The following is a 27,099-nucleotide window of genomic DNA, read 5'->3' as shown; positions in this document are numbered from 1 at the left end:
CGCGGTTCGCCGTCCCGGGCCAATGGGGGCAGCGGGAAGCGGCGTGGAGAGCGATGTGCTGGCCGCGGCTTCTCGCCGCCCCCATTGGCCCGGGACAGCGAACCGCGGCCAGTGGGGGCCGCGATCGGCCGAACCTGCCGCATCAGCAGGTAAATAAAACTGGCCCGGCCCGCCAGGGTGCTTACCCTGGCGAGCCGGGTGCCAAACGTTGCCGACCCGTTCTAGCAGAACACTTCAGAATTTTACAGTTCCTCCCACCCCAGAATATGTAAAATGCTAACACTCAGTACACCTCCCATACAAATGGAAAACAGGCTGTTTTTTTTTTAAATGTGAAACCTTTATGAATATATTCCATTTCTTGTCTCTTTCTCATACTACTATTCATGACTGTTTTCTCCCCCAATGTTCCACTTGAGCTGGAATACATTAATATTTGTTGACTTGTGACATGCTGCAAAGACCATCTGTCCGAACAATCATTGGTGGAGGACTGAGGCAACAGAGGGTGGAATTTGTCGGATGAAAAGTGCAATGGGGGTTTTAAGCCATATTGGTTACATGACTGATGAGCAAATGAAATGTAGTAAGAAGTAGTGTTGCTTTGGTCCATTTTTAATTTCTGTATGTTTATTTATGTTCTTGTGTTTTTAAAATATATGTCAAGGACATTCCAAAATTTGGATGGGTGCTCTTTTGAGTGGTGGGGGACCACAGTCCATACAGGACTGAGATCTAAGTATTTTTTTGTATAAAATTGAATACGATATTTAAAAAAAATCTCTCCTTGTTGTGAAAAAATGTAGATGATTTTATCATAGGATTCCAAAGATTTATAGATCATATAGAAATGCAAAATATTATTGGCCCAACTTCTCAAATGTGTGTGCACATGGCTTTGTGCACACCTGATTTTTGTGTGCAAATTCCCAATGCATACATCTGCAATTTGTGTGCATACATTTATTCCTGCACACACAATCATGTCCTGGAATGCATATACTTGAAAACCCATTATTACTAAAACAGTGATATGCAATAGTTGTAATAGTTTTTTGGAAAGAGCTTTTATAAAAATGTTAATTTGTTAGTGATGGGGGCTATTTATTCTATTTTATGGAAACTCTGCTGGTCAAAGCTTTTCCACAAGCCCAAGAAGTATGGTGCAAAAAGTAAAATTATTTATAAGTATGAAAGCAAATCAGATATCAAACTGGAAGAGAAATCTCCCAAGCAACTCCTATAAACAAGCTTCGCCAACATGAGATGCAAAATAAGACAACATGCAAGTAGATTGTTTAGCGCTTCCTCACATGACTGTCCCTCCCATGTCTCCCGCACTTTGACAAGCAGTGTAATAGTTAAACATCTACCTTGTTTTCACGTCATTGTGGTTTGGAATTAATGCCCCATTGAGATTTATAGATCCAATTTATGCCTCTCAAAGCCATGGCTTCAGTCCCTCTTCAGACTTCGGCAGACACCACTTTGAAAGGTCAGTTGAAAGACTCCCACCATTGACTTCAGTGGGCTTTGAATCATGCTCTATGGCCCAGATCCACCAAAGGACTTAGACACCTAATTTCCCATTTTAGGTGTCTAAATCCAAAATGTAGGCACCACTGAGATCCTCAAATCCCCCTACTTGGCTGCCACATAACCCTGTAGGCACCTATAATCCCTCAGCACCTAAAATTTTCACTGTAAAGGAACCACAGTTTCTGCCACTGAGCACGTGCACAATGCCTCACTCTAGGCATCCAGAAACACATCTCATGCCTAAGCCCCAATGGGATCCTCAAACCAGATGAAGATAGGTGTTCCCCCTCTCTTACCTCACCTGAGGGGCCCAATTCAGTAGACTTGCTCTGAGCACACCTTCCAGATCAGGAACCATTCAAAATCCAGCCAGAGGAAGTGCTGGTGGTGCCTCCCTTAAAACTTTTAGCCTGGTGATTAGAGCAGTCACTCAGGATGTGGGGGAAACAGGTTCAATCAGGAGGAAAGGATATGAACAAGGTCCTCACCTCTTAGGAGAGTGCTTTAATCACTAATCTAAGGCATATATTCATGTGGGTCTCTTACAATCTTTACTGTGGATGCTATTCTACTTTTTTACTTAATTAGTCATGGGAGCAGGGGGTCTGGACCCTGGCTCTCCCACCTCCCAGATGAGTGTGCCCTAGCCACCACATTAGAGAGTCAGTCACATTCTCTCTCTCCCCCCACCCTTTCCTTGAATGTTGCAATGCCTATGTGCCTTTGTGGATCCAGGGCTATGCCTCTAACCAGGGTCTAAAGTGAGAGAGTTGTAAATGGGATCGTCCTCCTCCAAAACCCCTGCCACGACCTGCATTTCTACACAGCCTGAAAGGAAATTTACTGGGCATTTTGTTGAGAAAACAGCCTTATAGCATTTTTTTGCAACATGGCCCAATTTAATCAGTTTGTGTTTTATCCCTTCTTGACCCCTATCCAAAAATGACTAATAAATAAAACTAGATGTAATACTGGTCATCTTGCAGTGAGCAAGGATAGGATATTTAATGTGCATAAATATGGCTTGTGATGGATATGACTACTGAGTGATGTCTAGAGGGATTGTTCAGTGTTATTGAAAATCGGAGGAATTCATCTGGCAATATTTCTCATAAGTGAGAAGCCCATAAATTAACATTGCCCAGAGGCACTTAACTTAGGCAACTCAATTATTCCTGTTTTCTCAAAGAGGAGAGTACATGCAGATTGCTCGATGGAGATAACTGCATACCTTTTGTGTGTTTCCCAGCCCTGTTTTACAAAGAAGGATTTGTGTCATTAAAACAGACAAAGTCTGTGGACGTAGTTTACACAGTTAAATAAATTGTAACCATGTACATTATATAACAGCTTTGTGTTGAGACTAAAAAGTGCCTTAAAATGGGGGAAATGTTTTTATATTCTAGAACTCAACATTGTTTTCCCAATTTAAGTCTCTCTCTCTCTCTTTTTTTTTTTTTAAAGTGAAGGAAAAATTTGCCTAACTGAAAAGACTGTCAAGCTTCTTCCTGGTGCCATTCAAGTACCCTCATAAACACGATTTATAATGGAAACACCAACAGGCACCTTCAACTACAGCAGCACTGCCAGGAGCCACTATAATTGGGCTAGAAACACTCTGCTTGGAGTCATGAATAGAAGGCACTTAGTCTTGTTTGTTATACAGGACCACACCATCAGCAACATTTACTGCAAAATCCACTGAAAGATAACAGGTGATTTAAAAGGGAATCGTGTAAGTCTAGTTAAAGAGCAACGTTAGAAGATTATTTTCAATTACTGAGATAACATCAGGGCTCTTCTCAGGAAAAAACGGAAGGCTTGTTCTTTACAGCACATACAGTATATGAAAGATTTAAGAATCAACCTACTACTAATACTCCTCAATTCTACTTTTCCCCTCCCTCGAGTCATTTTGCCAATTATTTTCACCTTTTTCTTTGATCAATGAATAAAAAGCAGCTTTCCACTAGAGATAACAGTTTATTGAATGCCCTTTTCAGACATTTAACCTGCTCTCAGGAATACCAGCTGATGGTCTCCTTCTTTCACCAAATCTACAGGGCCACAGCCTAGCAGTAACTTTTCGCATAGAACACCTCTGCAATTTCAGAGAACAGGATACAACCACAAAGGTTGGATCCTCTTAAACTAATGTTAGGACCTGCAAGTAATAAATCAGAGTCTCTTGTAACTGGAGTAAAGGAACCAGCTTCACCACCTCATCTGGGAATGTTGCTGACCCAGATTGAAGTCCTTCCTCTGACTTCTCTCTAGAAATTAATTTATTAATTAGCCTATGTACCTGCTTTTGTACCTATGTAGCCTATGTACCTGCCTATGTACCTAGCAGAATGAAAAACATCTTGGGAGAGAAAAATACTTCTACTGTCCCTATATTTAAAATCAAATTAACTGTCTAGCTGAAAATTAACACAATATTATTGGCTCATCACCTGCTTTAGTGCATGTGTGTCAGAAGCTCTGTTTGTAGAGCACAATTTGTTCACTCATGTTGTCAAAATGAATGTCTATCTTTAAAAAAGAAATCAATCCATTGAAAATAACTCCCTAATCTACCATCCTTTCAATAGAATTGAAGTGCACTTCACAAACACTGTACACAAGCATCTTGAATTAGCAGGGAACTATTTTTAAAACACATGAAGGATAAGATATGAAATTAGTTTCATGGGGAATGAGAACCTTGGAGATTATTTACTTTCCCTTAATTACATTGACTCACTGCTAATTTAGCTTTCCTATGGTACTAAATATTTCACACTAGGATTCTGAAACTGAAGACATGAGTACCGTTTTTGAACATTTAAGATTAGTGACCTTATGAACATAAGAACATTTCTCCTATTGACTTACCACAATGATAAAGGATAAGCAGTACTCTACTATACCAATAATTTCCTCTCTGTAGCTACTACCTAAAAGTTAGGATCCCTATTCAGTTTTCTTTGGCAGTTTTCTTTGAGCAAACTGTATCAAAATTCTGTGAATTACCCAATACTACTGTACAAGTGCATACAGCTACTCACATGGTAGGACAAGAAGCAATGACCCAAGTTTAAGGAAGGAAAAGTTTAGAATATGAGAAAAGTATTCTTGATAGTAAGAGTAATCAAGAAATGGAATAGTCTTTGAGGGAAGTACTTAAGGTACCACATCTAATGATAAATACAAGAAAAGGTTAAATATGGACATTAGTGGAAATAAACAATGCACTGTTAGACTGCACACATTATCAGTCTTCATCACACATGACATGAGCATACCTACTGGTCTGCCACCAGCATGCAATACCACAATGGGCTACAGGCACAGATGAAGTAGCATCCCATAGCAAGAACTTGCTTTGCTTGATTAAAAACAAAAAGAAAGAAAGTGAGCCGGAGCAAACAATTAGTAAAAAGAGAATGAAGCAGAAAACGGGAAGGATAAAAGTATACAGAAGAAAAAGAGGAACAAGAAAAGATGAGAAAGAAAGGAGGCAAGTTAGAAGAGCCAGAAGAAAACGAGGAGCATAAGAAAGAGAGACCAACAAAAAGACAGACTAATCCAGAGCCAAAGGAAGTAGAGAGTTAAACAGAAATAAAGGTGGACAAGGTGAGAGACGAAGAAGAAAGAATGGAGAGGAAGAGAAAACAGATAAAATAGTGAATATCCAACACTACTACTCCATAGCTTTCCCCTGAAAATGACAAAGGAAACCTTTTAAAGGGGAGCTAATAAAGTGTGAATTTCTTTGAACCACTGAAGCTTCCTTCAAGATCTACACTCATGGCTTCCTGTCCAGCAGTGGGACTTCGTGCCAGATCCTTTTTAACTCCCATGGTAATCTCACTGAGTAAAGAGGCAATTTATGACTGATTTTCCCACTTCTTGAATGCCTGATGCCATGTATAGCATAAGATCAGCTCTGCACCTTTGATGATGACCAGCCTTCAATAGGCAAGAGAATAAAAAGGTGCACAGTCTGCCAAAATATCCCACATACCAACACAATTACTACTGTGCACTTGTAATTAGGAGGCCTGTCATTAAGTTATCAAACCATTTATTATAGTGTACAGTACTAATAAATCCTTCTATCACCTGTCAATGGCCAATTTATCAGAACAGGTTATGGACTGTTAAGCCAATTAGCCAAGCAATCTCTATGAAATTGCTTTACTGAAGGTTTTCAAGGGAGTTTTTGATAGGGTAGAACGCTCTTATTTGGGACACACCAGTGAACATCTTATCATTCCAATGAAGTGGCTGTTACGATTTGAGAGAGAGAGAGAGAGAGAGAGAGAAAAAAAAAACCTTCCTTCAAAAACCTCTGAAGAGGCTTATAAGAAAATAAAGACTGTAATCAATAAATATTTTAACATATCTTAAAGTGTGTCTTCTTAGATTAAAACAAGACCAAGCATTAGCTGGGAAGTTCCAATCTAAAGGGCCACTTCGCAAAAAAATTAACGAGATTGCATGAAAATGCACAGCTAATGTCATTAAAGCATGACTGTGCCAAGTGCCTGCACAGACACAGAGTAAGAAACAGTCCCTACTCCAAGTAATATTATAAGGTAAGGGATTAACATTTTTGTGGTGACTAATGAGATGAAACTGCATGATGGATATGATGGTCTCTGTTTCTCTTTGTTCATGGGGTGATAGGGGTAGTTAAGGTAGTATTGGTGACCTTTACAGCTAACTATGTATTTGTATACTTTACAATGTTTTTTGATTTTGTAAAATGGAACCTTGGAATTTTCTTTTTTTTTTTTTTCTTTTTTTTTTTTTTTTAAAGAAAATTGCAATGTTCTCTTAAGGTTTTTGTCTGAAATGACAGATTCTTTCAACTTTAACCACATATTAAGTAAGCCTTTTGCCTAGAATGTCTTAGGCCAGCGGTTCTCAAACTGTGGGTCGGAACCCCAAAGTGGGTCAGGACCCCATTTTAATGGGCTTGCCAGGGCTGCCTTAGACTTGCTGGGGCCTGGGGCCAAAGCCAAAGCCCGAGCCCCACCGCCCTGGGCGGTGGAGGTCAGGTTACAGACTCACTGCCTGGGCTGAAGCCCTCGGGCTTCGGCCTCGCCACCTGCTGCAACGGGACTTGGGTGGGGTTTCAGGTGTTGGTCCCGCCTCATGGGGTCATGTAGTAATATTTGTTGTCAGAAGGGGGTCGTGATGCAATGAAGTTGAAGAACTGCTGTCTTAGGCTAATAAAATGTTTAAGAACTGCTCAATGAGAAGTTTAAGATAATAAAATGTTTAAGAACTGCTCCTTCAGACACTGCAAGGAGCTCTACTTTCAAAGTACACAGGAATAAAAGCTATTCTTTTACAGACAGCCCTCTGCCTCCATATCTGGCTTGCTATGTCTCATTTCCCATGTGGCTTTTCCTCTGGTGCTTCCTGCAGGCCAGACCCACCTATCTTAGGCTGTGTCTACACTACAAGTTAGGGCAGGGCCGGATTAACTTTTTGTGGGCCCGGTGCCAAACACATTTGTGGGCCCCCCTGGGGAATGAAGGGGCCGGGGCAAGAGCACAGCGGGCAGGGTGGATTTGATTTAAATCATGATTTAAATCACTAATCAGGAAGACTCGATTTAATCATCGTTTTCTACATAAAAGTGCATTCTTGTTGGTTGTTATAACCTTAATATATATTCTTCACAACTCAGAGATAGATGTAGGTTTCATTTTTAGAAGGTACACACTATACATTTTTAAATAGTGATTTATTTTGAAAACTTTTCAGATGAGTTTTACAGCTATATCAGAAAATGAATGATTGTTTGGTTATTTCATTTACCAAAGATAATTGAAGCAGATATTTATGAAGTCATTGGGAGGTGAACTATCTCCAGTTCAAGAGGTAAATCATTAATATTTGGAGGATTTTCTTGCCAGGCTGTATTAGGAGGAGAACATCACCCGACAGACATTTACATTGTTTTATTTAACTAAAACAACAACGTTAAGTATTCTGGATTTTTTTCTTCAACAGCAAACATAATATTTTAACAAAAAAAACATATGTCCCTCGCTTCTCACATTTATCTCCAGACTTCTTCTCCTTGTCCAGATCTATTCCTCCTCCAACAACCTTCTATTCATTGAACTTTTTGAAACTTTTCACTTTTAAAGAGAGGTAAGGGATTGACTCTGTGTAGACAAATTTGCAGAGGGACAATAGAGTTGAGGTCTGTTATTTCTCACCTCTATATATTATTTATTTATTTAAAAACATTTTTGCTGTTAACAAGCATGTTACCTCTGGAGAGACAAATCCACAGTTTGAGAACTGCAAAACTAAGCATCTCTGATGGTATCTTCTAGACTGAGCACTGAGTCCCACTGGGTAGATAGAAAGAATAACCTAAATAATCTATACAGAAGACTGTGGAACCCCATGAAATTGGGTTCCTAATCCATGAACTATTGGAACTCATTTACAAAACTTTTCTTAAACATTACATGAATATATTGTCTCATATTACAGAATTAGAATTTATAATCCCTATTCCATGATGAGATATAATGTATCTTAATTAAAACTATCTTTAGATAGGTATTTTCCTCAAAAATCCGATTTAAATTAAAAAAAAAACAGATTTTTTTATTTTTTAAAACTCATTGATTTTTATCCAAACTGACAGCGAGGGGGGGGGGGGGGGGGGGGGGGGGGAGGATTGGTCCCCAGCTGGAGCGAGGCAGGGACTAGTGGCAAGAGCACAGCGGGGCATGTGGGGGAAGGATTGGTCCCCAACTGGAGCGAGGCAGGGGCCAGGGGCATGATGAGCACAGTGGGACATGGGGAGAGGATTAGTCCCTGCTGACTGGAGCAAGGCAGGGGCTGGGGGCAAAAGCACAGCAGGGCGGGAGCTAGGGTTCATCCCTGGAGCAAGGGAGGGGCCGGGGGTAAACTGCAAGCGCAGCAGGGCTGGGGAAGGAGTAAACAGGATCCCCCCCACCCCCACCCCTGCCCACATGGAGCAGGTACCTTCCTTTTCCCTGGTTCTAGCCCATTCTTTTCGTCTCTCTCTTCACAGAGCTGAGGGTGGGGGGTTCACTGAGCATAGGGCTGGGGGGTGCAGGGTCTGGGAGGGAGTTAGGGTGCAGGAGCAGGCTGGGGGTTGGGGTGCAGGGTCTGGCCAGGAGCTAGAGTGAGGGAGGGGGCTCAGGGTTGGGGCAGGAGGTAGGGGTGTGTAGCGCTTACCTGGGGCAGCTCGCATTTGGTGCGAGGGGTGCAGGTGGGAATGGGGGGGGCAAGAGCTCCCATTTGGTGCTCAGGGTGAGGGTGGGGATGTGGGGGGGGGTGCAGGAGTCAGGGCATGGGGTGTGGCGGGGCTGGTGATGTGGGGAGTGCAGGAGTCATGGCTGGGGTCGTGGGTGTGGGGGGGGCGTGCAGGAGTCAGGGCAAGGGGCTGGGGGGGTGGGCTGGGGTCGTGGGGGTGCTCCCAGCCCCCTGCCCTGAGCAGCTCACAGTAGGGGTCTGGAGGGGGTATGCCCTGATTCCAGCCCCTTCCCCAAGGCCCCCCCCTGCCTCCACCTCTTCTCTGCCTTCTCCCCCAAGCGGCGAGCATGCTGCTGCTCTGCTCCTCCCCCTCCCTTGTGCCAGCAAACAGCTGTTTGGCGGCAGGGAGAGGCAGGGATGCAGCACGCTGGGGGAAGAGGTGGGGGAAGAGCTTGGCTGCCGGTGGAGCCTGCCCTGCTGCAGCAGGAGCCCCAGGAGCTGGCAGCACCAAGCTTCTGCCCCCGCAGGAGAGAGCAGGGGGGCGGAGAAGAGTGGGCCGGGCCAGGGCCCTTTTGGAGTGTGGTCCCGGCGCCATGGTAAAGCCGGTACTGAGCTAGGGGTGTGATTTCCCCTATTTGTGTACATATATGCTAGCATGAGTACAAAGTTGAATTGTAACCCCAGTAGCATGAGTACTGGCAGCAGAAGCATAGCTTAGCCGTGTTGTACAAACTCACCTGAAACAAGTAGGTACATATTCGGCTAGCTAAACTCTGCCTCCACTGCCATTACCCATACCACTGCAGCTACACTGCTATTTATACTCATGTTAGCTCAGTGAGTGCTAGCGCAAGTATGTCTACACATGCGGGGGGGGGGGGAATCACACTCCTAGTTTGTAGTGTAGACATAGCCTTAAGGAGGAAAGCCTTTGAAAAGTGAAGGACAGGTATGTTTTTTAAACTCTTACCTTTCTGAAACTCTTTTCTTGACTTGACCCATACTTTTCAGAAAAAAAAGCTAGTCTGAGATGAGATGTCTCTGAGGTGGATTGGTTTGGTTTTAGTGAAGTTAGGGAAGTCTGCAAATTAGCCCAATAATAGCAAGTGACCTTCATCCTTAATTATGGAATCACCCATGCTCTTCCATAATATTGTATTAAATACAAGCATTTATTTTCTCATTTAACCTTTGACAATTTTTTTTGTTAAGGAACCACAGGTTGGAATTTCAGAGATAGTTAAAAACACTTAATTTCATAAAACTGGTCAAATGTGCCTACCGCTGTGCACAAATTTTGTCAAAGTTCTTCCACTAAAATAGCCATAACTCACAATTATTAGACTAAATCAGTTCCCTGACAGACATCCCAGTTATGGACTTCAACCTGCACTGCACAGGCACTAAGTGTTACATCTATAAGTCAAAGGTAGAAAGCGATAAGCCTGAATGGGAATGCAGCAGAAGCCAATCCCATATTAATGAGAACTCTTTTGTCAGACTTCCATGTTACTCATGCCTAACAGAAACAGCCAAGGATGAAGGATAGGGTTACACTGCACTGCAAGGTCTGATTGCAGCTTGGTAGACAAACCCATGCTAGCACAGCTAAAAATAGCAGCGTCGATGCAGGGGCACCAACTAGCAATGCAACTAGGTCCCCAGGGTCCCCAGTATGCTTGCGCGGCCTATGCTGAAGGCCGTGCTTCTGCATCTTCACTCTTATTTTTAGCCATGCTAGTGCGGGTAAAGTTAGCACTGATATGTCTACCTGAGCTGCAATCACATCTCAAGTCACAATGTGTACATACTCGGAGAGGGATCATATAGCTATGCTATCGCACATTTCTCCATCAACCCTACTCTCCCTTTGATCAGGGCCGGCTCTGGCTTTTTTGCCGCCCCACGCAAAAAAAAAAAAAAAAACTTGCGGCGCGGCCGGACCCAGGGTGCAGGGGAACTCCCTGCGCTGGTGCCCCGGCTAGCGGGGGGAGAGAGAGAAGGGGGCGGCCAGGGCTTCAGTGGGGCGCTGTCAGCAGCCCCAACCGCCGAACCGCCTGCCGGGAGGGCTCCGCACCACGGTCGGCTGGGAGGGAAGGACGTGGGTTGCCCTGCCGGGCTTGCTGTAGGACGCTCCCCTCCTCTGCACCGCCGCCCCCTACAGGGCAGCTGGAGCGGAACAAAAAAAAAAAAAAAAAAAAAGTGGCCGTGCCGCCCTAGAATTGTGCTGAATGCCGCCTCGTACAATCTGCCGCCCCAAGCACGAGTTTGCTCGGCTGGTGCCTGGAGCCGACCCTGCCTTTGATCATGTGCTCTTGGCAGTAAAGCATGTCAGATAGGGTTGATACTACCATGGAAGACTACACCCAATGCTTTTCCTTGAACTGGAGTTTAACAACCTTGTGCTCCTTGCTTCATACCACACAAGGATTTGCATGAGCCCAGCAAACGTGGTTTTCCTGATTACCAGTCTTGTCTCTCAACAATTTAACGGCCTCCAGCAAGGAAATGAGAGCCGGCAGTGTCCTCTGAAGGCTAACCATGCCTCAGTTAAATGAAGTATACTGTATTGTAGACGTCAAGGACTTTTCATTTCTATTGTGAAGAATTAATAATAAAAAGCTACTATACCTTTCATTCTACAAACCCTAGAGGCAAGAAGAGTGCATACAAAACTTAATTTTACTTTAATCATTCAAACAAATGTATTCTTTTACCTGAAGATTGTACAAGAAATAAATTGCATTGGGAACGTCAATTTATTCTTCTTAACGTGTATGCAATGTGCCTCAGGTGGCATGTGACCAGGATTCATCACCAAATTTGGTCTGCTGGTTGGATCATTAGCTTTCCCAACCTGGGCCAGATACTGACAGGGAGCACGACATGAACTATGATCCATGTAATGGATACCGTGTGTGTGACAACAGATTTCATATTCTTTGATGTGGATAACACTTTTTACTAAAATATCTGCACAGAAAAGTGCTCAAGAAACAGCAATCCACCCAATTTTATCCAGTTACTCTTTCCATCCTTCAGAATACTAAAAATAATAATAATAACTGAAACAATAATTATCTGTTAATATTTACATGGCACTAGTAAGTTAGATGCTTTATAGACATTTTATTGACAACTATTGTGAATTCTGATATTAACTTCAGTATTATCCCCTCACTCTCCAGGTCTCAGTTCTCATAACTGTACGTCACCCTGGATCTTCTACAAGGCGCAACAAGCATAGAGGTTATATGAGCTAATTGCATACTTACTGCAAAATAATGTGGTTTATTTCATTACAACAATTGGGTTTCTCTCTACTGAAATTAACAGTAGTTACATTGTAACTCAAGGCAATGATAGCACTATATATCTGGATAATTATACGATTAGTTAAGGCCACCATTATGCATTAGTTGTGTGGTATTTCACACACCACACACACACACCACAGTATACTTAGTTTGGATATATATATATCCAAACTAAGCAACCTCACTCCAGAATGAATACAACATTGGATTAAGTAACTAACTGACCAGAGATTTAGAAAATGTATAGTTGAATATCCTTTTATGACCATATCAGAAGCCTAAGGACTAAGAACCAAATTGTGACCAGTTGCTCTGATATAAATCAAGAAACACTCCATTGTAGTCTGTGAAGTTACTCCCGATTTAAGACAGCATGGATCAGAATCTGGCCTCATAGATTTTAATTCTATCTGAACACTTGACTAATACATACCTAAAAGGAGGCAATCTCCATCAATGTGTCATGCACAGGAACTAATTTGTTTCGCAGGACAGTCCAGAAAACATTGCAAAAGGAGTCTTCTTGCCTTGATGCTCCTAATATCGCCTGCTATTTTTATTAACCTAAGTGCTACTTTCTTCACAAATGGTGTGGATGCTACTGTGTATTTTAAGTTGGTAAAAAATGGGGTCCATTATCCACCCCCTTCTGCAAAAAACAAAACAACTTTCTCCCTCCCCACAAGTACACAGCCAGAGATAAAACAACACCCTAAAAAAAGCCCATAAAGATTTTATTAAACACAAAATACGTTATCCAATTCACTTTGTAAACACAATTATCCCTCAGATATGAAAATGCTCACACACTGTCCAAAATAAAAAGCTTGCAACTCTATACAAGAATACAACAGCTGAGACATGAGTTTATCATGAAGTCAGGCCTCTCGCTCTTTTGTATCTACCCTTATATACAGATACTCTTTTAATAACTTGCTCACCTTTCCAGCATCCCAGCCCAATACAATGTTTCAACTAAATCAGAACAAATGTGATAATAGAATGCACAATTAATGAGTTGGCTGGACAGGACAGCAGATCTTTTCAAAACTAAAAGATATCTGAAGTCACTTGTCTTGTCTTCCATGATTTTACTTCCATAATTTTCCACTATTTGATGCAATTAATTGTGACCTTCCCTCAAACATAGATTTAGGGTGGAAATCTGGATATTCAATTTTAAGTGACAGAAAGGAATTTTGTACGAATAATCTATATTTCATGTTTCTTCTTGTACTCAACCTTTGACCTTTATATTTAGGATCCAATCTTGCAATTAAGCTACTACAGCTTCTCTGAATCATTTTTCAATGTTGTCCTTTTGTGGCTCCACTTCTTTGGTTACTAAATAAATCAAGCTAAATTTCCACTGAGACTGAGGTGTCATCAGCCTGTAATGTGCCAAAGTCTTTCTGAAATCATCTTCAGTTGCTTTGCTAAATTTTGAGATTCTCTGTAGAATCCCTTGTTGTACAAGATGCATACTATGTTTTGATCAGAGTCCTGCAAGAATCATGCTCAATGCAAATTTATATGCACTTATGGTATAACTAGATCAACTATAGAGACAAACTTCCTGAGGGTTCCAACAAGTGTCATTGGGAAGCAAGGGCATAAATCGTCCTTTTTCCATCCACCAATGAAGATGATGTGGTTGTGGAAGAATTATTGAAATTCACAATGTGTTTTAGGACTGTTGTTCTATGAGATTTAAAAAATGTCCTGAACACCCAAGCATGAGAAATTTATAAAGATTGCACTTGAAGAGATCTCCATTTCTTTTTGGGGAGAAGGGAAGCAATTCTCTAAGTATTTGAAGAACACTTCCTCATGCTTTTCTCAGCATTCTTGGTTGAGCTATTCAAAAACTTGGACACAATATTTTGTGGTTTTCTTTTCAGGCGATATAATCAATAGCATTAAGTAGAGATGCATTTTTCCTGGTATGGACCCTTGTCAGGTCATTTTTCATGTTCAACCAACCACCTTGCATTAAATGTCAATGTTGATTCTTTTCATTCTTATTTCAACATTTCCTCTGTTTCTTCACTTGCAGAATCTAGTAGTGGACCTGAAAGCTTAAATCTGCCTAAAGGATTTTTCAGTTTTCAGATTTTAACAAATCAAACCCATTCTAGCAGTTCACAACTCCACTCTCTACTTTCTAAGCAATATTAGGGATACTGAACAGCTTCCATATGAGGAGAGATTAATAAGACTGGACTTTTCAGCATGGAAAAGAGATGACTAAGGGGGGGAGGGCGCGCTATGATAGAGGTCTATAAAATCAGGACTAGTGTGAAGGAAGTGAATAAGGAAGGGATATTTATCCCTTCACATAACACAAAGAACCAGGTTCACCCAGTGAAATTAATATGCAACAGGTTTAAAACAAACAAAAGGAAGTACTCCTTCACATAAAGCACAGTTAACTTATGGAACTCATTGGCAGGGGACGTTGTGAAGGCCAAAATTAAAACTGGGTTAAAAAAAGAATTAGATAAGTTCATGGGGAATAGGTCCATCAATGGCTATTAGCCAAGATGGTCAGGGCTGCAACCCCATGCTCTGGGGGTCCCTAAACCTCTCACTGCCAGAAGCTAGGACTGGACCACAGAGGATGGATCACTTGATAATTGCCCTGTTCTGTTCATTCCCTCTGAAGCATCTGGCATTAGGATACTAGGCTTAGATGGACCATTGGGTTGACCTCCTATGGCCATACTTATGTAGGTTACCAGTTAAAATTTAGACCAAGTCTCTATGACTGAAAATGCCAGCTGATGCTCTTTAGTGAAATAAGATGGTTGTTTCATTATGGTTCTTAAGAGACAAATGACTATATCCCCAAAAACATATCACTCCTGGTACTTCCTCACACCTTTAATATATGTGCACTTTCTGATTACCTAAATCGGCAAAATGTTCTTTCATTTTTCAAGAAGAAATCTGCCAGAGGAGCACTTATTTTTAAGAAACTCAAGAAACATCTGAAATGAGAATTAATTTCCATCTCTTTTGTACTTAACAGTTTCCAGTTTTTAAAACTGTCATTAAAATAAAACTGCTGACCACCCTTCGTTTACCTTGTCACTATGTAGACCGCAAAAGACATTCGTGTAGAAGGGAGGCATGAATAAGCATGAACATGCTCCATCTCTGCTTCGAGTAAATGTGTCAAGAGAGTTTATGTGTATGTGCCTGTCGTCCTCATCTCGCAACAGAGGATTGTAAAAGTAACCATTTTTGTGTGTGTTTATAACTATTCCATCTTAGTCTGTGACCTGATAAGGTCTCACAGCTAAGTTGGGCCACATTTCCGAGGAAAACCCTCATGAACTAAGTAGGTCACTTAGTAAGTGTAACTCTTTCTTCTGAGTCAGTCTTGAAATAACGTTATAACCTCCACCTTGGGTCATCAGCAGAGATTAAATCAAGGACTTCTGGCACCAAAGCATGGGCCTCTACTACTTGAGGGTAACTCCATTAGCTGGTAGCAGTAGTAAGCTCTTATTTTGTATGCAGACCAACCAGTACAATATGACAGCAGCCTTCACCATCCTGTCACCAGCATAATATTAAGAGACACTCTGCTACTTTCAGATGAAAGATAGAACTGTCTGACATCATTAAAGATCCCACAACATTTTTCATAAGATCTAGTGTGTTAGCATCATTGTTGTGAGCAATCTAATTTAACTAATAACATTCTATCCTCCTAAATCCTGCTAGCAATTTTAGTTGGATAATACGTAGTTTCATTTCTTTCTCACTTCCCATGAGAGAGTTTTTGTATACCACACTGTATACATGAAATGTCTAAATAGAATTGCAGTATGCTGTTAAACACCTGTCATGTTCCACTCCAGAGGTGGCTGCCCTTCAACTGTATATGAACCATTCCTGTGCAACATGTAAAGCACTTTAGCATCCTACATATAGAAATGTAAGATTTTTATTCAAATCATAACACGCATGGCTGTGTGTGTGTTTTCTTGAACTTTTTAAAAATGATCAGATAACAAGGATTAAGACCGGAAGAAGTCGACTCTACTCTCACATTCCCCTTGGAATCTTTTGGTTTCTTAAAAGGGTGTTAACACCGATATCCTGGCCAAATTCCAATTCTAATAATTACATTCTGCCTATCTAAATTTCTCCCACTGTTTGTTGGGACTTATGAGCTGAGCTCCCCTTTAAAATTTACACAAAACGTTAGGCAACCAAATATTTTTATTTGACAATTTGGTTTTTTTAAATCATACTGAGCAGGGACAAATATTTAACAAGAACACGTTCCTTGTTGTCTGTTGATGAGATCAAGTATACCTAAAGCATAATGTGCTGTGCGCTAAAGCAATATTACAAGTATCTGTAGGCCATGTAAAGTACTATTAATTGAAAAAAAATCATTTATGTTAAAAGTAAAAATAAAGACACAAAAACAACATAAACGTTAAACTGTAGCTAAGGTTGTTGATGGCACCATTTCTCTTTGGAAGAGTGGCAGACAGAATAATAATAATCTTACTCTGTCATTCTAAAGAATCCCAATAGGTAAACCCAGATCCTACAAACATTTGTGTGTGACAGTAACTTTAACACACACAAGTAGTCCTCTTAAAGCCAGTACATTCTCTGCCATCTCCTTCAACTATCTGTTTTCACCAATCTGTACTCTGTTACCCATTCAATCATTCTCAGTCTGCCCCAACTTCACTCTTTGCAATTCTCTGTGACCCAAACCCAACCATTCCATGTCCCATACTCAGCCCACTCGTTGCCCCACAGGCATCCCCCAATCAACCAACTGATCCTCTACCTTCGGCAATGCATTGCCAGCCCCAGTCATTTCATCCTTAGCCCCTGCAACAACCCCAGTTAGCCAATCTCCTGCCTCCCTCAGCTCACTGGAACTGGCTTGCATGCAGGCCTGCTGATTCTTGGCCTCCATCTTCGGCGCTGCCAACCCCAAGAGTGCAAAAATCATGAGTTGGAGCCTAGCACAGCCTGAGATTGACTTAGGAGTCATGGGGTTTGTTTCTAGGCGGCAAGCGCCGTTTAATTTTATCAGCCTGCGGGATTCCAAGTCTTTGCGTGCCTGCAGGTCACACTGCAGTCCTTTGTCTGAAAACGTGACAGCTAGAAACGCTTGTTTTTTAAATGAACCTGGAGATTCTCTGGTCATTACACGATTCCAGGGGCTGGGGCTTCAAGCCCAACACCAAATATGATGAGAGCTAGTGCCACAGCATCTCACCTGCAGGCTTCTGTCCAGGTTCTCCTCCTCCTATCCCAGGCTGCGGGACAAGGGGAGCTGAGTTAGATGCTCTCTTCATCGGGGCTCAAGCAAGGCCAGGCCAGATCCTACCCTGTTCTCTGAGGCTTGCAGAGCTTCTCTCTCCTCCCGTCCACTAGTGTGGCAGGCAGCCAGAGGGGCACTGATGAGCAGCTGTCCAGAATCCACCCAGATCACATGAGGCAACTGCTATGAGCTCAGAGGCGGGAATAGGGAGGCAACACCCCCAAATGCCACCTAGTAGCACTGGGTCTGAGTTTATTTCTCAACTAAGAGATGGATGCTCTAGCAGCACAATGTCCCTTACCCTTACAGGTTGCTGATGGAGTGGAAAAGTCAATAGCATTTCCTATGTGTAAGGGGACTGTTGCCCCCTTACTAACATTCAGTGGGGGTGTTTTGGTTGGCTAGCTCCTAGCACTAAAAGGGGAGGGGTCGATGGGAAATCAGGACCCTGAGACTGACAGTCCTCAGGAACAATGGCGAGAGGCCTGATTGACAGGGCGGGCAGGCTAATCAGCATGACAGGAGGCCAGGGTGGGTCCCGTCCTCCTCCGTGTGAGTTGGAATTGCCTGGGTCAGACTGAGTGGGGCCGAGCTAAGGAGAAAGCAGGGGCCCAAGCTGAGCTGGAGAGCAGAACCGTGCCAGATCCAGAGGGGCCAGAGGCGCAGCCACAGAGCCAGAGACACAGCCCAGGGAGAGCAGATCCTGTGCTGGGAGCAGAGACGCAGCCACAGAGCCAGAGACACAGCCCAGGGAGAGCAGATCCTGTGCTGGGAGCAGAGCTGCAGCCACAGAGCCAGGTGTGGTGAGCAAGTGGGGCCAGCCAAGGGGGGACCTTGGGCAAAGGGCCCAGCACAGAAAGACACCCCTAGCCAAGGGTCCTTGCAGGTCAGACTGGGAGGGGGACATTAACCTGACGGGGGGCTGACGCTGGGAAGAAGGGTCCCACCACTCAAAGCCCGGAGGTGTGTGGCCACCACCATTGCAAGTGTCCAACCCGCAGCATACCTGCAGCACAGCCAGGGCCTGAGAAGGAAATCTGGGACCTACAAGGAACAGACTGCAAAGTGCCCTGATGTCCAGAGATACTGTTTGTGATGTTCCCTGCCACAGAGCGGGGTGATGTGTTTTCCTTTAACCTTTCCCATTTTTCCTTATTCTTTTTTTTAGATTAATTGTTAATTAAACAACTTGTATTTGCTTTAAATTGTATGGAATAATCAGTGGGTCAGGAAGGTGCCCAGTGCAGAGAAGGTACCCCGGAGTGGGGACACCCTGGCCCCTGTCCTAGGTGACCACAGCAGGGTTGGGGGTTGAGCCCCCCAGGAATCCTGGGCCCAGCCTTGTTGGGGTTACGAGGACTCTGCCAGACAGGAGAGTGGAAGGGGAGCCCTCAAGGGCAGGGAGGCCTCTGGGTAAAGGAAGTGGGAGCAAGGACTCAGATCCTTTCGCTAGGCCACTTCACCGGGGTAGTGCAGAAGCCAGGAAAATTCCCCACAATAGCAGGACCATTCCCCCGCTTACATATGCCATCTGCTGGAGGTGATTCTTGCACGTCCCCTATTAAAATTCTAACTCAGGCTGACCCTATGACTTAGGATAGGATCACAATACACATTTACAAAGCTCAACACACTTCTTCTTACTCTGGAAATTACTTTGCCAAAATATAAATATCGTAGGCATAGAGAGACTGTGTCAAGGATGCTAGACCCAAAATGTGTCCTACTTTCTACCCCGCCTTAAATTACAACAGTGAAATTTACACATGGAAAAGCTCTATTAAATCATCCACTCCATCGCCTGGAAAATGCAGGATTATTCTCTACAGTACATTTATTAGTGATTAGTCCAATCTAGTTTTAAATGTCCCAGTCAATGGGGCTTTCACTATTCCCTTGACTATTCTACAGCCTAGTACAACTTATTGTCAAGCAGTTTTTCCTGATATTCAGCCAAAGATACCCTTTTCTTAATTTCATCCCATTACTCCCAGGAATTCCCCCATGTACCACATTAAATAATTATTTTTATTCTTTACATTAACACTCTCAAAATAGCTGTACACTGTTAACCTTATTTATTGCCAAGCTCTCTCTATTTATATGTATCTGTTATCTTTTCCTCATAAGCCAATGCCTTCAGGCCAGAGTATTTTTGTTGCTCTTCTCTGAGCTCCATCCAATTTTCAACAGCTTTCTGATAATAATAAGTCCAGAAATTCCAGGTGTGCTCACAGCAGCACCTAACAGAAAGGGATTACCGCCTCCTTGCTCTATGACACAATGCCCTTGCATATTCAGCTCAAAGGTGAACTGGCCTTTTCTGTAACCATATCGCACACATGCATAATTTGCTGTCTGATATCACTCCTAGCTCTCCTCCACCATTATTGCTTCCCATGTTTCTCCCTCCCATCAAGTGTGTATGTTTCAGGTCCTTTCCCCACACGAACTTGTACTTTTCCCCAATTTTGTTATCTCATTATTTTTGTTCTTCATTAACGAAAATATTGTTAGTTTGAAAGGTTATATGTTTTGCCCAAAATACAAATGCTTCCAGCCCAAATTCAACAAAGCATTTCATTGCATGCCAACAAAAAACAATGAAAAAATGTCCATTGATAATCATGAAAATTTACAGATAGGCAAAGTAAGAAAAAAAATGCTGCTTGAGAACTTCTTAGAGATTGATTTAAGGATATTTACTTCCTATATTTTGATATGTAATGCTGACATTTGTGTTTTATAAATCTTTCATTTTTTGAATCTCAACATCTATTGTCATTAAACTATTATGGTCCGACACCCCCCGCCCCCCGCCCATTGTTTGACCTCCCCATAATTTCCCACAACTGTGAAAATGTAAATACATAGAAGTTGGAAAAATGCTCAAAACCCATAATTTTGTGCAACTGAAAATTTAAATTGATACAAATAGAAAAAAATATTAAAAATAAACTTTGATGTTATCTGTCACAATTATAAAAGATAAATCAAAATTGAGTTCTGCCAAGCCTACTTAAAACATATGCTTAAATTCCGCTTTGTTTAGCAAGACCAATGGGGCTCAAGCATGTGCTTAAAGTTAGGCATGCATTTAAGAGCTTTGTTAAATCAGGGCTTCAGGTTACATCTACACTGCCAAAAACAAACAAACAGAAAAAACAACACAGCAGAGAGTCTCAGAGCCTGGGTCAACTGACTCGGGCTTGCAGGGCTCATACTGTGGGACTAAAACTAGCAATGTAGATGTTCCTGCTTGGGCTGGAGCCCCAGCTCCAGCCAGAGCAGGAATGTCTTACAATGCTATTTTCAGCCCTGTACCTCAAGCCCCACAAATCCAAGTTAATTAACCCAGGCTCTGAGACTTTCTGCCGTGGAAATTTTTTTGCAGTGTAGACATACCCTCCATTTCCTTACACACACACACACACACACACACACACACACACACACACATCAAAGAAAAAAAAACAAGGAAAAATAAGAAAAGAAAATTCAGTGCCAAGAAGCAGGAGGCCTACAACAATTCTCTAAATGGCAAAGGGGACCTGCCTATTTGAGAGACCCCTCCTTCCCTTTGAAAGTTTAGAAGTGCATGTGCAGGGAAGGAGGGGGGTTCCTAGAAGGTAATTCCCTTGGCTTTGGAACTCACTCCCCACACACTGGCTCCAAATTTGTCATTCTTCATGATATGCTGCAAAATCCATCTTTTTTTTCCCCCTAGGCTTTTGGACGCAGGGTAGGGGTCAGGATGTCTGAGAGTTAGGATGTCTGGGAGGTCAGTAACAGAAGAGGGTAGAATATATTCAGTTTTTTCAGTTTATAACTGCTTGGCTGGGGGTGAGGGGTTGTTTGGGGGTTTTTTGGTATTTGGTGTGCAGTGGCTGCTAAGTTTTTGGCTACTGTAGGATTTAGTTTTTAAACTGTGTGAACATTTCCTAGATCTCCGCTCCCTCTTTTTTTCTTTCTTTTTTTTTAAAAATAAATTGAAATAAACATGCAACAAAGCAACAATCATTAAGATTTTAGATTTAAATTTCCAATAAGTTATTATGAACTGTGACCATCCCTTCAAGAAAAATGTGTTAATGAAAATCACAAGTCAAGGTTACAGCAAGTTAATCTCAGATAATGCCTAGAATGAACACATTGCTAGTCCACTAGTGTGACAAAGTGGAATTTTTTCATAACATTTTGTATGAATATTGTGTGTGCCTCAGTTTCCCTATGTGATGCGTGTTTAACTCGGCGGTGGGAATAAGATGGTTTATTCTTTGTAGTAATCCAGGTGTGACTGTCGTCTAGCTGCCTAGGCTCGGACAATGGCCCAGATATTTTGTAATCCAGCAACTGACGACCCTGGGACCCACCCTCTTCAGGAAGCCCACCAGTTTTGGCCAGTGGGAGAACAAAATGCTAAGGAGAATGACCATGTGACTATCATTGCCCAGAAAGAAGAACAAAGAACTGAGGGCCACCGCGGATAGTACAGTGTAGGCTGCTGAAGCAAGTCACACATTGCCTGGAGAGTCACTCCAGTCGAAGGAAGTCGGGGTGTATTGCTCCCTTTGGTTGTGCAAGCCTTCCCCAGGTGCCCAATTTGAATGGACTCGCTGAGGGGAGCTCATGGCATGATGTAGGGGCGCTGAAGGCTCTGAGGTTCGGTCCCAGGAGATGGCAAAGCCAAGGGACTTACCTCAGATAGAGAGTGCAACCCTCAAGGAGGGCTGGCACACTGAAGGGAGTTTCTCCCAGGGGCTGTTCCAGAACTCCAGACCTGTGAAACTGTGACAACTAGTCAGGTCCATCATTTCACAGAGAGAAAAGGAGCCCTTGGGGAACAAAAATGTCAAATTCTTAATTCATGCATGCTGAACACTTTTACATGAAGTGGTCCAGACTGAGTGTTAGGGAGACCAGACATCCCGATATTATCGGGACCATCCTGATGTTAGGAGCTTTGTCTTACATAGGCATCCAATACCTTCCCCCATTACCTCCTCCCCCTGCCCCCATTCTGTTTTTTCACACTTGCTATCTGGTCACCCTATTGAGTGTTGCCCCTTGAATGGGGTGGAATTTAGGAGGGAGAAAGGGCAGCACCCTTTGGACGTGAAAAGGATGGTGCAGCAAAGAGTAAAACCCTAATAACACAACAGTTTTAATCCAAGAGTTTACATTCACGACTAGTAAAAACTACAGCAGTTGTCATGACAGGAGTTTCATGGAGAGTATTTAAAAATCACTTCTAAATGCCTTAGGTTTATGTGCAGAACTGCTGAGTTATCATTCTCTTCCCCTGTTTTTGCTTTTCTGTCTTCCCATTTTTTGATTTTCAAACACATTTCTCTTTTCCTTTTTCTTCGTCTACTTTCTGTAAACTGGCAGGGGGTAGGAAAGGGAGGGGATGTGGGATTGTTGTCACTCTTCTAAGACATGGTGAGATTAGTCTGTCGACCACCTGGTTGTAAGGTTCTAGATTCAGGAGTGCCACTTTAGAAAAATACTGAAGAAATTATTATTTGCTACAAAATCATGCAGGCTATCAAAACCAGATTAATATGCTATACACCAAATTGTGCACACCTGCTACACTACTAAAATGTTCATTTTGAAATGTATATATGAAAACAGCTACTCACTGGTACTTGACAGAATTATAATATTCGCTCACCACTCAACTTCAATCATTTTTATTCAAATTGTGTGTATCTCACTGTTTTAAATGAGCTAGGAACACACCTGTATGTGATATCAATTAATCATATATGACAGCATATTGGATCTTTTAAAAAACATTGTGAACCCCCAGAAGTCACTCAGGGTATCCAGTTTCTATGCCGAATACAAAATGTTGCTGTTTAATAATGCATATATGATCAAAGTTTGCCGCTCTCCCAGTATCAAATCTTCCTTGTGATTTTATAGATTGCATATACAAGATGTTTTAACTCTCTCGAATGTAATAAGTACTTCTATTTCACTTGCTTCAAATCTGCAACCAGTTTGGGAGTGAATAAGACAATTAACCACTGCACAACATAGTCTGTTTATATTACAGAAGATGGATACATAAAGCTATATGAAGAACTTTTTGTAAATTTAACAGGGTGTCTTGCCCCTTATGAGCTAGAGGCCTGGGGCCAGCCAACCATGCTTACTAAGGAGGAACAATTGAGCAGGAATTACCTGATTACCCTAAAAGAGCAGCAGGAAGAAGCCAGGCTGCTGGCCCTGGAGAGAGAGTTCTCAGACAGAACAGAGTGAAATATAGGATATGTCTACACTGCATCTGGGAGTGAGTTTCCCAGCCCAAACTGTCAGACTCATGCTAGTGTGCCTAAAATAACTGCGCAGTGTAGATATTGGAACTTGAGCTGGGCTGGAGCTTGGGCTAGCATAAGCCCTAGTCTGTAGACCTGGGATGGGTCGCTGACTCCCAGAAGCAGCACAGATATATCCATATAGGCTGCTGGGAGTGAGTAGGCTCCAACAGAAACATGTGAAACTTGGGGAGTGAGATAACTGGGAAGGCCTGTGAGAATGGATGGACTTGAAAACTTCATTAGATCAATAAACACTCAAAATAAAGCAGGAGCACACAACTGGGAGAGGGAAAGACTGAGAATAGCCTTGTAAAGCAGGGAAGATGCTGAGACAGCAGAGAACTTGGGAGATGTGCCCAGTTTAAGGCTGGACGAGACTTTTGAGTTTATTTTTTGAACATTTCAAATTGAACCCTAAGGAGATCAGTTATTGGATTTGTAAAATCTTTTTGGGAGGGCGATTGAGGAACTAAGAGGGGAAACTGAGGTGAGGGGCTGCTTGCAGGGTTGTCTTGAGGCCACAAGGGGGCACCCAGGAGGAGGCCACTCAGAGTAACGTTCTACTATAGGAGGACAGGAGCAAGAAGTATAATGCACAAACTCCTCATCACATTAAACTACATAACTCCCTTTGTTACCATAGTTCAATATCACCACCAGAATTTTGAGCACTAAAGCTTGTTAAAAAAGTTGTAAACTGATAGGCAAGCAGCACAGATACTGGGTTAGATTTACAACATGCTATAATGGATTTTTTCAGATAGATGGCAATGCACACAGTGCATTTAACATTAAAATATGGCCCAGTGTCAAGATTTCATTTCAGTGTTTATAGTCTTACATTAGAGGCATTATTGCATGATCAGAATAACTTTTATAAGGATAATAGTTTAGCACCCACTGTGGCAGTTTATCCATTGATTTCAATGGGAGTATGTTGGGCCACAGGACCTTGAGGCACCACAGATTTTACTTACTAGACTTTCTGTCACTCAAAGAAATGTCAAATTGTAATAAATACAGTGGACAGAGCACATGCTATACTTCTTTTTCATTCCTATAATATCCAACAAATATTGCACAGTAGTTACAGTGGGTAATAAATAGATTTAAGTCAGACTTTTACAGGTCTAGTAATATTTTATTATAAAAACCAGCGATAAAAATATTTTTAACAACTATTTAGAATTATTTGTAAAAACTTTAGTTATTACCAGTCTTATGTCCTTTTATTCTAACATGCAGAACTGTCAAGCTACAAGCATTTGAGTGAAACTTTAATTGTTTAATTGCAAAACATAGTAAATCCCTTTTTTGCCAAAGTGGAATATTTAAAAAGCAGCTTAAAAGGAAATGAACAGGAGCAAGTCTCACTTATCGTTCTGCACCTGCTTTAGGGTTTCGATCGATGACTATCATGATTTGGAAGCATCCACCACCGTTTTGTTTTCTTTTCACAGTAGGTGGTTGCTAGGGAACAAAATACTATTGTCTGATTTCATGATCTATTGCCCAGTTTGCCTGGCAATAATGCTTTCTAAAATTTAACAGAGGTCACTTATTAATTTATTATGTATAAGAAAAATAAAGACTAAGAGAAATATGGAGAGAGAGAGAGAGAGAGAATAAGAATCTCATGAAGCCTTTTTAAAACTTATTAAAGAAAAAACATGCAAATATCCCTGGACAATGAAAACAAGCTAATTTAAGTACTCTACTGAAATACACACACACACACACAATCATTTTTTTGCAATCATATCTATATTTTTTCCCTAACTTGTCAAAGAATATTGTATATCCTTTTCCAAGTGGAACAAACCTGTAAAGTTCTGTATACATTACACATAATAGAATGTGCGGACAAGAGAGGCATACAGTTTATAATTCGGATCAGAGAGAATTTTGCTATTCAGATTGTACTCATGTTGGGGTCTCCGTTTATTTATGTAACAATTATTGCTTAGTGGGATAGATAGAAAAGTCCAAGTAAGGTTGCTCCTGTGTTCAGTATAACAAAAGATAATGCAGGATACTGTATCTAAAATTGCACACAACAATTCTAACCGTAAAAATGTCACATATTTTTACACTATCAGAGCTTCCTAAACAAGGAATTAAAAAGATTGTTACTGCCAGACAATGTGGGTGCCTGTGATGGCATCATCAGAACCTAGTAGAAGGCAATGATACTTAGAAATAGAGTGACAGGTGAATATATGTATGCACAGATATAGCCTCAAAGAAAGATTTTAAATAAAACCTGTAGAGTAGCTGTTACTCTATCACGCACACCTGAAATTTCACATCCTACACAACACATACATTAAAAAAAACTTGAAAGGCCTTTGAAATACTATCAATGCATATTACTTTTTTGTTGCATTAAAATTTGAGAGAAAATGAATGAGGTATGTTCCAAAAGACATCAAAGCTTTGACATATTACAATGGAACTTCTGATATTAAAAGTAATACATGCAGAATATAAAATACACAAATCATAGGGATGATCTCAGGGCTCCTTCTCTCCTCAGCCCCGAGTTGAATTTATTCAAATGCCTACCCTCTCCTTAAAGAACCCGACAGTCATTACCAATGTATATTTAAAATTAAGAGTAAGAGTGAAATGTAAGCCAGCTCTCTCCATAGCACACAACAATAAACTAACCCTAGCAATAGGAACAGAGAAATTAGAGACAGACAAGACCTAGCTCACCAAATCCATCCCCTTGCCATCCAAGAGGCAAAATATGCTACCAAAAGCGATAGTGTTCAAGTGGTACCTAAGGGTCTCTCTGCCCCTGGCTGGCCGCACACCCATGTCCTGTCATTTCCAACTTCAGTGAAACCTGTCTTAAGTAATCACCCAAGGAACCAAGAAAAAAAAATCAGTCACCTAGTACAGCTGCTCTTTAGTTATAACCAAACTGTCCTGGAAACTGCAGAGAGAGACTTTCCAGGGATGGCTTCACCCAGGGTCCAAGTGATGCTGATCCTCAGTGCAGGCTCCCCAGGCTGGAGAGGGTTTGCCCCTCCAGCCAATCAGCAAGAGGGAGCCCCGGGTGCCCGACCGACGGGGTGGGTGGGCAGGAGGCGTGCGGCCGGAGGGGCCCTATGCGCTGTCTGCGCCACGCGTGCGGGATGTTATGGGAATGGGGGGATGCCCAGACCGGTTGGGTGGGAGGAAGAGGAACAAGCGTGGCCCGGGGGAGAGTCGCAGCAGCTGCCCTGTCCCCACTCCCGGTGCCAGCAACTGCCTGGGAGGGAGCAGCCCGTCCCCGCGGCTGCCAAAAGAAAAATGCCCCCGAGAGAGGAGAACAAACTTTCTGACTCCCCGGGGACCAGCGGCTGGGCTGCCGAGGGGG

General features: G+C 42.2%; 1 protein-coding gene across 1 annotated transcript in view; it reads right to left on the bottom strand.

Moving 5' to 3' along the window:
• Positions 1 to 26,650, bottom strand: part of LOC113405086 (ecto-NOX disulfide-thiol exchanger 1) — a 487,391-nt gene extending 460,741 nt beyond the window's left edge. The window contains exon 1 of the mRNA XM_026654602.1: positions 26,631 to 26,650. The gene's annotated coding sequence lies outside the window, so the exon portion shown is untranslated. The remainder of the gene's footprint in view (positions 1 to 26,630) is intronic.
• Positions 26,651 to 27,099: the final 449 nt, after the last annotated feature.

Source organism: Terrapene carolina, unplaced genomic scaffold (genome assembly GCF_002925995.2).
Source record: "Terrapene carolina triunguis isolate 2854851 unplaced genomic scaffold, T_m_triunguis-2.0 Scaffold18, whole genome shotgun sequence".
Lineage (NCBI taxonomy): Eukaryota > Metazoa > Chordata > Testudines > Emydidae > Terrapene > Terrapene triunguis.
The sequence above is the reverse complement of the archived record's forward strand: the minus strand, read 5'-3'. Positions and strand labels throughout refer to the sequence as shown.